This window comes from Lithobates pipiens, unplaced genomic scaffold (genome assembly GCF_037356315.1).
Source record: "Lithobates pipiens isolate NorthernLeopardFrog02 unplaced genomic scaffold, aLitPip1_a1.2 Scaffold_13, whole genome shotgun sequence".
Taxonomy (NCBI): domain Eukaryota; kingdom Metazoa; phylum Chordata; class Amphibia; order Anura; family Ranidae; genus Lithobates; species Lithobates pipiens.
Genome location: NW_027507718.1, coordinates 207,067,994 through 207,082,828, shown reverse-complemented (window position 1 = coordinate 207,082,828; position 14,835 = coordinate 207,067,994). Strand labels below are relative to the sequence as shown.

Here is a 14,835-nt window from a genome sequence, read left to right as displayed (position 1 = left end):
AGATATAATAAAATATTTACAAAAATATGAGGGGTGTACTCACTTTTGTGAGATACTGTATGTATGTACCGTATAACACGCGCAGGCATATAACACGCACCCCGATTTTAGGAGGGAAGTTTAAGGGGAAAAAAACGTACATTTTAAATAAAGAACTTTGAAGCAAAATTAGGGTCACGGCTCATCAATGCACCCTGCTCAGTGCCCATCTGCAGCCTCTAAATTGCCCATCAATGCACCCTGCTCAGTGCCCATCTGCAGCCATTAAATTGCCCGACAATGCACCCTGCTCAGTGCCCATCTTCAGCCTTTAAATTGCCCAACAATGCAGCCTGTTCAGTGCCAATCTGCAACCTATAAATTGACCAACAATGGAGCCTGTTCAGTGCCCATCTGCAGCCTATAAATTGACCAACAATGCAGCCCGTTCAGTGCCTATCTGCAGCCTATAAATTGACCAACAATGCAGCCTGTTCAGTGCACATCTGCAGCCTCACCTTTCCCATCATTACAGCCTTGCCAGTGTTGGATTATCCCTGCTGTCTGCGAGGGAAAAGGAGGAGCGAGCGCCGCTTAATTACACAGAGGCGTGATCTCCTGTGTACCCGACACTCCGTCACAGCCATGCCTCCTGGCCCTGCTCAATATGATAGACAGAACAGTGGCTGGATGCGGGGCCAGGAGGCGTGGCTGTGAGTGATGGAGCACTGGGTACACTATGTAATTCAGCGGCGCTCGCTCCTCTTCCCTCAGAGACAGCAGGGATTGGTGTATAACATGCACCCGCGATTTTCCCCTGATATTAACCACTTGCCGCCCGCCCTATAACAGAAACACAGCGACAAAGTCGTTTCAAAATCTTGACCGGACGTCATATGACGTGATCAGGATTTTGAGCCGCTGCGCACCCTCGGGGAGCGCATCGTGGCGATCGTTGTTGCGGGGTGTCAGTCTGACACCCTGCAACTATGATTTCGGTAAAGAGTTTCCAACGGAGACTCTTTACCATGTGATCATCCGTGTCCAATCACGGCTGATCACAGTGTAAATAGGAAGAGCCGGTGATCGGCTTTTCCTCACTCGCGTCTGTCAGACGCGAGTAGAGAAGAGCCGATCGGCTGCTCCCCTGACAGGGGGGGGGGTCTGTGCTGATCGATTATCAGCACAGCCCCCCCAAGGATGCCCATACTGGACCACCAGGGATGCCACCAGACCACCAGGGATGCCCAGCCCAAGGTATGCAACCCTAGACCACCAGGGATTCCAGTCAGTGCCTACAATGGATGCCAATCAGTGCCCACAATGGATGACCTGGACCAACAATGCAATCTGGAGTTGTGATTTTCTTGACAACTGCATGCTTGTTCTGAGTCAATAGCTTTGACTCAGACCTCTGACCTCTGAGTAATGAAGCCCAAAAAAGCCAGGGCAAAAATGGCAGCCCCGAATTTCCCTTATTGTAGATTTAATTTAAATAGGCACTTATGAGCAAGTGGAGCTCAATATTTAAAAATTTCCCTGCACTTGATTGGATGTTTGTGTTCATTTCACCTCAATCCACACTTTATTATCAGTCCCTGCATGTCAAAATATTTCCATATTTATTTTAACTTAGGGGGTGCACTATGTTCAGTAATGTGAAATTAGCCAATCATTAAACCGAGAATAGATGCGTGTAAATATCTAACTCCTTCCACCCAAACTGCTTTAATTGTATTTAATGTTGATTATGCTGGCATGAAATACAAGTCTAGTTAATTAAATTACACTTGCTTCCTCTTTTACATTTTATAGTTAATTATAATTTACTGCATACTTCTTGATAGTCTTGTTGCTGAATTAAATTATAAATGACCTGTCACCTTTTCTGGGAACAAAAATACAGACGTTGTAAACTCTTTCTTATGGTGACACTAAACCAGTGGTCTTCAGACTGTGGCCCACAGGGTGTTTGCTCGCCTTTATCTGGATCTTGGGGCGCTAGTCCTCCCATTAATATAAGGCATGATTGAGCACTATTCCTTTCACTGACACGAATGATGGAGCACTATTCCTTCTACTGCAACCAACAATGGGGCACTATTGCTCTAATTGACATTAAAACTGGGGCACTATCCCTCCCACTGACACCAAAGATGGGGCACTTACCCTCCCACTAACACCAAAGATGGGATACTATTCCTTCCACCAAGTCTGAGCCATTGTTTACTCCCACTGATGCTGGAGCATTTTCTACTTCCAGTGGCCACAATCCTATATTGAATATCCTTTTTTTAAACCAGAGTTTAGTGTCATTTCGAAGCTAAACTCTGGGCAAAAGTGATCAGTCATTTTTTAAAAGGTAATTATTGTCTTTATACAATATCTGTTTTTCTACACAATCCACAAAAATGATTCATAAAAATGACTCTGCACCTGAGGGGTGTAAGAAGAGGAAAGTTTTTGACAGCCACTTTAATACCTGCTGCAAGATGATAGCCACTAGTAGGGTGAGAAAAAACAGCCCCCCAAAACTTTTCCTCATGCCATAATCATTTTATAAGAGGAAAAGGTGAAGGAGGAACGGAGGAAGAGGCAGAGGTGAGGGAGGAACGCAAGGAGGAGGTCACATTCACAAAACTTGCCACTTACTACTTCTATGTGGCAGCATCTCTACTAGTGATGGTCAAACAGTTCGGGCCGAGCATCAATTCAGCCCCGAACATCGCGAACACTCAAAATAGTGCATTCTAAGCCCTGATTGGCTGAAGCAATGCACCTGACCCACCTGCCCAATCAGGGCACAGCAAATAGCTGGTTGTTAAGGAGTGGATCAGGAAGCTGGCAGCCATGTCCTTAACAACAGATGAGTTATCAGCTGTCAGTGGGCTTCCCCGCTGACAGCTGAATGAAAAGAAAAACATTGCTGGCAATACAAAAATGTGGAAAAAACGGTTCCCCCCAATCCATACCAGGCCCTTTAGATCTGCTATGGATTTTTAGGGGAACACCGCGCCAAAATTAATAAAAAAAAACATATTCCATACCAGACCCTTATCTGAGCATACAGTCTGGAAGGCCAGGAAGGGGAGGGCGAGACGACACCAGACCACATACACTCAACATGGGGGAGTGTTTTGCCTTGATTATCAGTGTAGATGTCCCTTTTACACAAGCTGGTTATCGCCTCTCCTCTTCTCATGCTGTCAAGAAATAAATGCCGATAACTGGCTTGTGTATAAATTGTGATCAGCTGTCATTGAACACAGCTGATCATGTGGTAAAGGGCCTTCGTGATTGGTCCTTTACACTGATCTGTGATCAGCTGTGTCCTAAGGGCAGCACGATCATGGGAAGACCTCCATGGATGCTCCGTCCCATCAACGTAAGCCCACGTTGTAGCTGTCTTTCTGATACATCACAGGCAGGAACTGGTTAAAGCAGAACTAAATTCAAAACTTTTTTTCTTCTCTTCTTTTTTTTTTATATTGGATATAGTAAGGGGAGGGTTATAAACCCTGTAAATTATATTTTTGCCGTCTGTGTCCCATTTGCTTATGTTTACTGTCCCATAGCCAAAACAGGAAGTGAGAGAACAGCTCTAAAATTAAGGAATCCCTAGATGTCACTGTGACCACCTTAACTGTTGTCTCCCGAGGAAGATATCCTCACTAATAATGTTCTGGGGACACCCCATTTTTTTTTTTTTTTTTACTTTCACTTTTGCTGATAATGGTAAACAGGATAACTAGAGAGGGTGAATCTCCATAGCGGGAGCACAGACAGCAATAACACACCTGACAGGAGTTCTAATCCATCTCTACTTTATTCAATAAAATGTTGTTATACATTAATAGTAGGTTTAATGCAACACATGGGTAATGGCATCTATAATAAAGATCTTGGAGCTTATATGTTCAGTCTACCCAAAAATTATTGATTTAAACTATAAAAATGATAGCTTTAAATGATAATTTTTACTTATTTGTAGCCACTGGCGGGCTGGATTAACCACTGGTTTCTTCTGTCTCACAGGGACATTAGCCATAAGCTCATTGCCCCCAGTACATAGCAATATGATCCTCCATAAATACAGTCAGCATCCTTACATTAAAAATAAATAATGGATAATTTACAGGTGTAAGCTACATAGAAAAGTGGGAGGAAACACAGTGACTACTAAGTATATTTTCCTGAATTTTCAAGATTTAAAGCCTTTTGTTTGATGATGGCTAGGTAGGGACTAATAATTTGCTGCATAGTAAATTGTAAAAAGGATCTACATATGTGCAAATGTTGAAAATGGCCTGATATTTGAAATACAGTTCCATCCTTATCATGAAAATCAGTGTATGATGGAACAAGGTAGTATTTTGCAGATGTAGTTATTTACAGCATGCTTTTGTGGAACGTAGCATGGAGGAAATGTGTGTCACATACTGAAAGATGAGTGCAATGAAACCAACATTTGTAAGACAAATCCGGCAGCCTTACTATCTTACGCCCTCTAGTGTAATATACAACAAAAATACACTGAAATGATTCATGCAGAATCCCCAACATAGATTTTAAGAAGAAGAAGTTAAACATAGAAGTTAAACATTACTCTCTTCCTTTTACATCAACGTTGCCCATAGAAACTTTTCATGGATGGTGCAAAAGAAAATTGACAATTCCCCCATAATTCCCTTGTATTTGGTCAGGTAATCTGATCTCATGTGCAGCATTTCTGTGCACTGCATGCAGGAAAGTCTTATACCCTATTTCTGTACCTATGCCATTATGCGTAGTAGCATGTTGTACATTTTTGGAATAGTTATGTTCAACTTGAAAATAAATGGTTTCATCATCAACATGTCATATAGCAGTGATGGCAAACCTTGGCACCCCAGATGTTTTGGAACTACATTTCCCATGATACTCAACTACACTGCAGAGTGCATGAGCATCATGGGAAATGTAATTCTAAAACATCTGAGGTGCCAAGGTTCGCCATCACTGCCATATAGAGAATAAAATACATTTGCTCATGTATGAGCTCTGTACTCAGCAGTGAATTCTGACATCCAGAGGTGAATCAGGAAGGTCAGCTATGCTAGTGCAAACTCCTGACCCAGCTCTGGCAATCCTCCACTTAAGCATAGAAAAATTCCCACCCAGCCTCAGACCAGTTGTTACCCACATCCTACTGGAGACACGCATACTGATACTTGGAAAAACAACACACCTAATCAGATGTTACGAGAGTAGTCCACAGAAACTATACGCTTGAGCGTCTCATAGCGATTAACTCTATGCAATGCAATATTTTTGACAAATGTTGGTCGATATCTCCCAAAAAGCAATAACAATAAGTAAAGCTTCCTTGATTCGTTGATTTTCACATGCTTAAGCTTCACTCTATTGATTAGCTAATGATTTGTTATTAGTAACCACTCTTAGTTCTTATACGGATGTATACTGTGTATATCGCAATACCTTACCTTATTTGTACTCTGTTTATTTCTAATATACTGAATAAAAAAATAATATTGAAAACTATGCTAGTGCAAGAAATGGGCATCTGTACAGTATCCTCGCATTCTATAAAACCTTGCCATGCCCAACTCTCCCACCTCTGACAATGACCCATACGTCCAAAATTTCCAGCCCCCCATAAACTCCAGATGTCCTGAACTCAATCCCCCCCCCCCCCACACAATGCACCCATGTTCCTTGCCCCCACCCTCCTTCTCTGAATGTAGAATTTCACTGATGTCAGACATAAGAGGTATATATGCATTTCATTTACAAAATAGATTTTGGAATGAAGCACATGATGATCATTTATTATCATCTCACATGTTTGATTATCTAATAGCAACAAGGCATTTAGCACACCAGAAGGGCAACTGGCCCTTTTTTGGAAAAAAAAATCCTTAAGGCCCCTTTCACACTGGGGCGTTTTTAAGGCGTTTTAGCGCTAAAAATAGCGCCAAAATAACGGCTGAAATAATCCTGCCCCAGTATTCTCAATGTGGAAGCCTGAGGTGCTTTCACACTGAGGCGTTGTGCAGGCTGTGCGTTGTGAAAAATCATGTAAACAGCTTTTTTGTAGCTTCTTTTGGGCGCTAAAAATAGCGCTGTAAAAACGCCTATCCCCATTGAAAATAATGAGTAGCGCTGTAAAAACATGGTAATACCGCTTTAAAAACGCCCAGAAGCTATGGGAAGGTCACATGACCACAGTAGAGTATAGGATGCTGGGATACCAGGAAATCCTGTTTGGAACAGGAGAGGAGATCAGTCAGACAAGTGACAAATTAAATTATGGCAGAGCAATCTGTTGAAATGCAGCCAACAGCTGCAGGATCAGCTGCAGAAGCTGAAAAGTCCTCAGAGACTGGAGATCCAGAGGAGTTCATTGACACCATGAGAAGGCACCCAGAACTCTGGGACAAAAAACACATCTTCTATGCAAACCGCCTGAAGAAAAAGGCTGGGTGGAATGATGTGGCTGAGCATCATATAGAAAATTGGACATCATTATCCAACAAAAGAAAAGCTGAGAAAAGTAAGTAGTTCAAATCCCAAACTATTCATATTCCGAATTGTGGTATTCATTACCATATTACCCCCTAAAGTCCAAACCACCCACCATAACCCTAATCCCACCCTCAGAATCCCAAACTCCTAACCCTAATCCCACCCCTCATAATCCCAAACCACCCACCATAACCCTAATCCCACCCCTCATAATCCCAAACCACCCACCATAGCCCTAATCCCACCCCTCATAATCCCAAACCACCCACCATAACCCTAATACCACCCTCAGAATCCCAAACTCCTAACCCCAATCCCACCCCTCATAATCCCAAACCACCCACCATAACCCTAATCCCACCCCTCAGAATCCCAAACCACCCACCATAACCCTAATACCACCACTCCTAGTCCTAAACTTATAACCCCAACCTTACATTTTTTGCCTTTCAGTAAAAATAATAAAACAGCGTTGGAAAACGTTGAGAGATAATTACAAGCGTGAACTCGTGAAACAGCAACAAATCAGGAGTGGATCCGGCGCGAGAAAGGGAAGAATATACTGCCATTACTACGAATTGGATTTTTTAAGACCAGTTATGCTGGAGAGACAGTTAGGCCGCATACACACGGGCGGATTGTCTGCCCAACTAAGTTCGTCAGACAATCCGACAGACAGTCCGTCCAAACTTTTGAATGAACGGAACTTGCCCACAAACGGCACTTTTTGAGCGGACTAATACAGCGGACTAAGTCCGCCATACAATCCGCTCAACTTTTGAAATGAACGGACTCGCCCACACACGCGGAGGAAAGTCCGCTCATTTCGAGCGCGTCTGCAGGTAGGCGGGGCCCGCGAAGGAGACGTCGCTGGCCCCGCCGCCTGGAATGGACTTAAAGGGGAACCCCCAACGCCGAAAAAAATCGGCGTGGGGGTCCCCCAAAGTCCACAACAGACCCTTGTCCGAGCACGCTACCCGGCCGGCCAGGAAAGGGGGGCGAGCGAGCTCCTCCGCTATCTTCTTGTAGCTCTTTTGCTAGCGGAGGAGTCCGGCTTTCTTCCTCCCCGCCGCCGGCCTCTTCTCCCGACTTCGGGGGTCTTGTCCCCCTCTTCGGTTCTTCTGCCGGGCCACCGCGCCTTCTTCTAGCTCTTTTACAGGCGGTGGCCCGGTCTTCTGTCGCCGCTGTCGCTGTCGCCACCGCCTTCCGTTCTTCTTCTTCTTCTTCCCCAGGAGATGTTGCCTCGACGATCCGCTAGCAAAAGAGCTACAAGAAGATAGCGGAGGAGTCCGGCGAGAAGACCCCCGAAGACGGAAGACCCCCGGAGCTGTGCAATAAAATATTTTAACCCTGTGTTGTGTTTTTTTTTTGTACTTTTTTTCACAGGTGAATGGGTAGGGGTAGATTGTACCCCATACTCATTCACATAGGGTGGGGGGCCGGTATCCGGGGGCCCCCTTATTAAAGGGGGCTCCCGGATTCCGATAAGCCCCCCGCCCGCAGACCCCGACAACCAACGGCCAGGGTTGTCGGGAAGAGGCCCTTGTCCTCATCAACATGGGGACAAGGTGCTTTGGGGTGGGGGGGCCACGCGGCCCCCCCTTCCCCAAGGCACCCCCCATGTTGAGGGCACGCGGCCTGGTACGGCTCAGGAGGGGGGGCGCTCGCTCGCCCCCCTTTCCTGGCCGGCCGGGTAGCGTGCTCGGACAAGGGTCTGTTGTGGACTTGGGGGGGACCCCCACGCCGATTTTTTTCGGCGTTGGGGTTCCCCTTTAAGTCCATACCAGGCGCCTACCTGGATACCCGCTCGAAATGAGCAGACTTTTCTCCGGGCGGGAAAAGTCCGCTCATTTCGAAAGTACAGCGGACTGGCACACACACGGGCGGACTGTCCGCTCAAACCAAGTTTGGACGGACAATCTTACGGAAATTCCGTAAGACTTTGTTCGTCAGACAGTCCGCTGAAAAAGTCCGCTGAAGCCCACACACGAGCGGACTGTCCGCTGAAATGTGTTTCGGCGGACTAAGTTGGGCAGACAGTCCGCCCGTGTGTACGTGGCCTAAGTATTAAAATTAACCAAAATTTTCAAAATGATTGTTTTTTGCTAATAAAGGTATATAAATAACTGCAATTTTCAAGTAACACTGTGTAATCATTTTTTAATTTAAGAACAGACAACAACTTCAGTAGCGAGAGTGGGGAAGAGGAGCTTATTCCCGAAACAAGCACTACCACAGAAACACAACCAGAAGAATATGTTGATGACAGGGAAACACCGGAGCCTCCTCCAAGAAGGTCAACAAAAGGCAAAACAAAGAAAAACCCTGACAATCAAGAATTCATTGATCTTGTTAAAAAGCTAATTGATTCACAAAAAACTGAGAATTCGGAAATTGCAGCCTTCACTAAAAGTTTAATACCTCAAATTGCAGAGGTCAAAAGGGAATTCCAATGCGATCTTCGAATTGATATATTGAAAATCATAAAATCATACCAACTGAAAGGTAATCCTCCCATTCTACATCCCCAACCCTCCGAAAACCTCAACCAGCCACAAAATATCCGGTATGGGAATCAATGGGAAGAATCTGGTTATCGTCCATCTTCTTACAACAATGCATGTGGCCCAAACATGTTCATGACTCCCCAGTTCACTCCACAATTCAATACAGCACCATACAATATGCCCCAAAATTATTATCCCCCAATTCAAGCTGCTCCTCCTCCTCCGCCTCCCCCTCCTCCTACTCCTATGCCTCAGCCAAACACCACTAGAGAGGAAATACACACTCACACCTCATACTATCAAGATCTGTAATGTTTTATCAGAACAGTTAAACCTTCCAGGAAATTGTTGTTGCACTGCACTGTTTCTTACGATGTTTGAAGCTAAAATGTATAAAAAAATACCATATATGTTTTTGTTTCTAAAGAAGTTTTTTTACTTATGATAGTTTATTTTTGAAATATCGTTTTTTCTATTACAAATGATAATATATTTGTTTGATATTATTAAAGGAAAAGAAATGCCAGTTCATGCATATGTGCAAATTGAAAAATAAATGTTAATTTTTTTGCATAAATCTAAAAATTTGTAGTATGTTTATGATTGATAATATTAATACATGTGATTATAAAATCACTTAGCATTATAAGTAGTCGTTCACATGGTGATATAATAGTATCCTGTCTCATCAAGGCAGGTGTCAGCAGGTAAAGAAGAAAGTCAAATCAATGTAAAAGAAGGGATATGTTGTTAAAAACTAGACATGTGCAGAGTAAAATATTTTGTTTCGGAATTTCATTTTTGTCCGAAAACTTAATTTATTTAGTTACTCCCGAAATTCGTTTTTATTTATTTCGTTTTTCGTTCAAAAATTGCATTCGTCCGAAAATCCACATGAATTACGGTCGAATCTGTCTTTGAAGGCTTATGGTGTCTGTCGAATGTATAAAGAATATTCGACGGAGCTAGTATATAGCATACTTTAGAACCCTATTAAAGTCTATGTGACTCCAACGTTCAAAATCTAAAGTGCTAATTTTAAAGGCTAATTTGCAAGTTACTGTCCTAAAAAGTGTTTGGGGACCCGGGTCCTGCCCCAGGGGACATGTATCAATGCAAAAAAAACTTTTAAAAAAGGCCCGTTTTTTCGGGAGCAGTTATTTTAATAATGATTAAAGTGAAACAATAAAAGTGTAATATTCATTTAAATTTCGTAGGGGGGGGGGTTGTCTATAGTATGCCTGTGAAGGGGCTCATGTTTCTGGTGCTTAGAACTGTCCCTGCACAAAGTGTAATTTATGCTGGAAAAAAAGTCCTTTAAAATCACTCGCAGCTATTATGAATTGTCGGCTCCCGTAATACAGAGAACACTCATTGAAAGTCATTGTTAAAAAAATAAATAACTAAATTAAAAAAAAAGCGTGGGGGTCCCCCAAATTCAATTACCAGGCCCTTCACGTCTGGTATGGATATTAAGGGGAACCCTGCCTCAAATTTATGTAAAAATTTGACGTGGGGTTCCCCCTAAATATCCATAACCAGACCCTTCAGGTCTGGTATGGATATTAAGGGGAACCCCGCGTCAAATTTAAATAAAAATTGACGTGGGGTTCCCCCTAAAAATCCATACCAGACCCTTTATCCGAGCACGCAACCTGGCAGGCCGCAGGAAAAGAGGGGGGGACTAGAGAGCGGCCCCCCTCCCTCCTGAACCGTACCAGGCCACATGCCCTCAAAATTGGGAGGATGCTTTGGGGGTCTGTGACCCCTCAAAGCACCTTGTCCCCATGTTGATGAGGACAAGGGCCTCATCCCCACAACCCTGGCCGGTGGTTGTGGAGGTCTGCGGGCGGGGGGCTTATCAGAATCTGGAAGCCCCCTTTAACAAGGGGACCCCCAGATCCCGGCCCCCCCGTTTGAAATGGTAAGGGGGTACAAAAGTACCCCTACCATTTCACAAAGAAAGTGTAAAAAATGGTTAAATCAAACAAACACACTTTTGAAAAATACCTTTATTAAAAAAAAAAAAAAAAAAAGATTCCAGCGGCGGTAATCCACTCTTGCTATCCAGCGACGGACGATCATCTCTCCAGCGATGTCTCATCTCATCCAGCGCAGCGCAGCATCCTTCTTCTGTCTCCGTGGAGGAGACACTGCAGGCATTCCAGCGGCTGACGTTTCTTATATACGGAGGGCGGGGCCACCCGTCGCCTGACCCCGCCCCCTCTGACGCAAGGGGAAACCCGGGGTTCCCCGTGACGTATGGGTGACCCCGCCCCCCTCTGATGTAACGGAAACCTGCCTGTGTTCATAGATTTGGACATGGAGGAGTGGGATTACTCACAACCCTAACCCTAAAACCACTCCACCTACTCCAAAAAGACATAATCCCAACCTTTGTCCCACGCACCATAGTCCCAAAAGACAGAATCCAACTCAATTGTATTAATTTTTGGATTATTAATTAATGAAATTTCAACGACTCTCAAAACTTTTCTCAATTGTATTTAATCTAAACATTATTAAATGCATACATCAAATGTGATAGCAGAATAGCAGAAGACTATATAAATCCAAATAAATATGTAATTGGACAAACATCCAAAAAATGTAATGACTCAAACTAATTTTTTGTTGTATAATCGAACATGTCAATGACGAAGAAATCAAAAAAAAACCTTCAATTTCATATTTTTTAAAGGTTTAGATCATATCACCCTGCCAACTTACTGCACCTGCAGGACTCAAAAAATAATCTGCAAACTCGTCCCTTATAGTAAAACCCACTCTTGGGCCACGGACATGTGGAAAATCGGCTGGTTCCATGTTATGTGACAATGTATCCTCAAAATTAATGCCATCTCTCTCCCGTACTAAGTTGTGTAACACACATGCTGCCTTTATAACTTTACAAGCATTTTCTACTTTTAAATTAATTGGTTTCTGGAATATCTGCCATTTGTTGGCCAGTATTCCAAAGGCGCATTCGACTAGTCTTCTTGCTCGGCATAGACGGTAATTGAAAATTCTCTTCCGAGTATCTAGATTTCGCAAAGAGTATGGCTTCATAAGATGCTCATGGATGGCAAATGCATCATCAGCCACAAAAACATATGGCAAATCAGGACCCTCTGTCCCAGGCAATGGTTGGTTATCCGGCAAGTCCAGTTGATTGGAAGCAAGACGCTTTCCAAATTTGGTATTCAGGAAAACTGTGGAGTCTGCACAGCTACCAAATGATCCAATATCTACAAATATAAATTTATAGTCGGAATCTACTACAGCCATCAAAACAACAGAAAAATACTTTTTGTAGTTATAGTATTGACTTCCACTATGGCAAGGTTTTATTAACCTAATATGTTTGCCATCAATTGCACCTAGACAGTTTGGGAAATTAGTCTTGATGAAGAACCGCTGTGCAATATCCTTCCATTTCTGTTTATTCGGAACGGGCATAAGTAGATGTTTGAGACTCCATATTTCATCACACGTATGTTTGATAATTTCACTCAAAGTAGATATTCCTATTCGGAATTCATACTGTAGTGATGTGTATGTATTTCCAGTTGCCAAGTATCTGTAAAAAGAGAGCAATTAATTTTATCGTTCGAAAAAAAATTGAGGATTAGATGGGAAACTAGGCAAAATAAATAAAGTCATAACAAGAGAGATCCGGATCTACATCTGTCCGCTCTCAGTCATATGCTGCTCAAATTACCTCAGCGTTAGCAGTAATCGTTCACATGGTGTTATAGCATCTCTGCAATTGGTATCCTGTCTCATTAAGGCCGGTGTCAATAGGTCGAGCAGAAAGTCAAATCTATTGAAAGAAATACATTAGGGTTAGGGTTTTGAGTTGGAGAGTATGGGGAGTGGGATTAGGGTTAGGGTTTGTAGTTTGAGAGTATGGGGAGTGGGATTAGGGTTAGGGTTTTAAGTTGGAGAGTATGGGGAGAGGGATTAGGGTTAGGGTTTTGAGTTGGAGAGTATGGGGAGTGGGATTAGGGTTAGGGTTTTGAGTTGGAGAGTATGGGGAATGGGATTAGGGTTAGGGTTTTGAGTTGGAGAGTATGGGGAGTGGGATTAGGGTTAGGGTTTTGAGTTGGAGAGTATGGGGAGTGGGATTAGGGTTAGGGTTTTGAGTTGGAGAGTATGGGGAGTGGGATTAGGGTTAGGGTTTGTAGTTTGAGAGTATGGGGAGTGGGATTAGGGTTAGGGTTTTGAGTTGGAGAGTATGGGGAGTGGGATTAGGGTTAGGGTTTGTAGTTTGAGAGTATGGGGATTGGGATTAGGGTTAGGGTTTTAAGTTGGAGAGTATGGGGAGAGGGATTAGGGTTAGGGTTTTGAGTTGGAGAGTATGGGGAGTGGGATTAGGGTTAGGATTTTGAGTTGGAGAGTATGGGGAATGGGATTAGGGTTAGGGTTTTGAGTTGGAGAGTATGGGGAGTGGGATTAGGGTTAGGGTTTTGAGTTGGAGAGTATGGGGAGTGGGATTAGGGTTAGGGTTTTGAGTTGGAGAGTATGGGGAGTGGGATTAGGGTTAGGGTTTGTAGTTTGAGAGTATGGGGAGTGGGATTAGGGTTAGGGTTTTGAGTTGGAGAGTATGGGGAGTGGGATTAGGGTTAGGGTTTTGAGTTGGAGAGTATGGGGAGTGGGATTAGGGTTAGGGTTTTGAGTTGGAGAGTATGGGGAGTGGGATTAGGGTTAGGGTTTTGAGTTGGAGAGTATGGGGAGTGGGATTAGGGTTAGGGTTTTGAGTTGGAGAGTATGGGGAGTGGGATTAGGGTTAGGGTTTGTAGTTTGAGAGTATGGGGAGTGGGATTAGGGTTAGGAGTTTGAGAGTAGGGGGAGTGGGATTAAGGTTAGGAGTTTGAGAGTAGGGGGAGTGGGATTAAGGTTAGGAGTTTGAGAGTAGGGGGAGTGGGATTAAGGTTAGGAGTTTGAGAGTAGGGGGAGTGGGATTAAGGTTAGAAGTTTGAGAGTAGGGGGAGTGGAATTAGGGTTAGGAGTTTGAGAGTAGGGAGAGTGGGATTAAGGTTAGGAGTTTGAGAGTAGGGGGAGTGGGATTAGGGTTAGGAGTTTGAGAGTAGGGGGAGTGGGATTAAGGTTAGGAGTTTGAGAGTAGGGGGAGTGGGAGGGTGAGTTTGGGAGTAGGAGTGGGTGTTGATGACTGACATATTGCCACTTACGTTGTGATGCTCATCCAAGTATAATTTCGAAATTTCTCAGGGTGCACTCTCAGGTCCTGATAGAGCAACATGTATTGTCTTCTGTCTGCACGCATTTGATTGATGGGATGAACCCAATAACGACGCTGCGCTCTCTGTTGTTGATGTTTCCAAACATATAGCACTAATATCAACAGCAGCTCAAAATACTCCATCTTCTTGTAGGTCTGTTCCTTCCTTCATGAAATAACAGGAAGTGATCTAAGCGGGTGGGGTTGTTTGTTGATTCCAACGCTTCAAAAACGCTCCAAAAACGCTAGAAAAACGCATGGGCGTTAGCGCTATTTTTAGCGCTAACGCGGTAAAAACGCGGTAAAAACGATATGCGTTTTAAGAGCGTTTTCTAAACGCCCCAGTGTGAAAGGGGCCTAAGACCCCTTTCACACCAGGGCGTTTTGCAGGCGCTATAGCGTTAGAAATAGCGCCTGCAAAACGCCCTAAAGAAGCTGCACCATTGTATGTAGTGTGAAAGCCCCGAGGGCTTACACACTACAGCGGTGCGCTGGCAGGACGTCAGAAAAAAGTCCTGCCAGCAGCTTCTTTGGAGCGGGGAAGGAGCGGTGTGTTTACCGCTCCTCCACCGCTGCTGCCCA

General features: G+C 43.9%; 1 protein-coding gene across 2 annotated transcripts in view; it reads right to left on the bottom strand.

Moving 5' to 3' along the window:
- Window positions 1-14,835, bottom strand: part of RASGEF1B (RasGEF domain family member 1B) — a 627,560-nt gene that overhangs the window by 425,548 nt on the left and 187,177 nt on the right. The gene's annotated exons all lie outside the window — the stretch shown is intronic.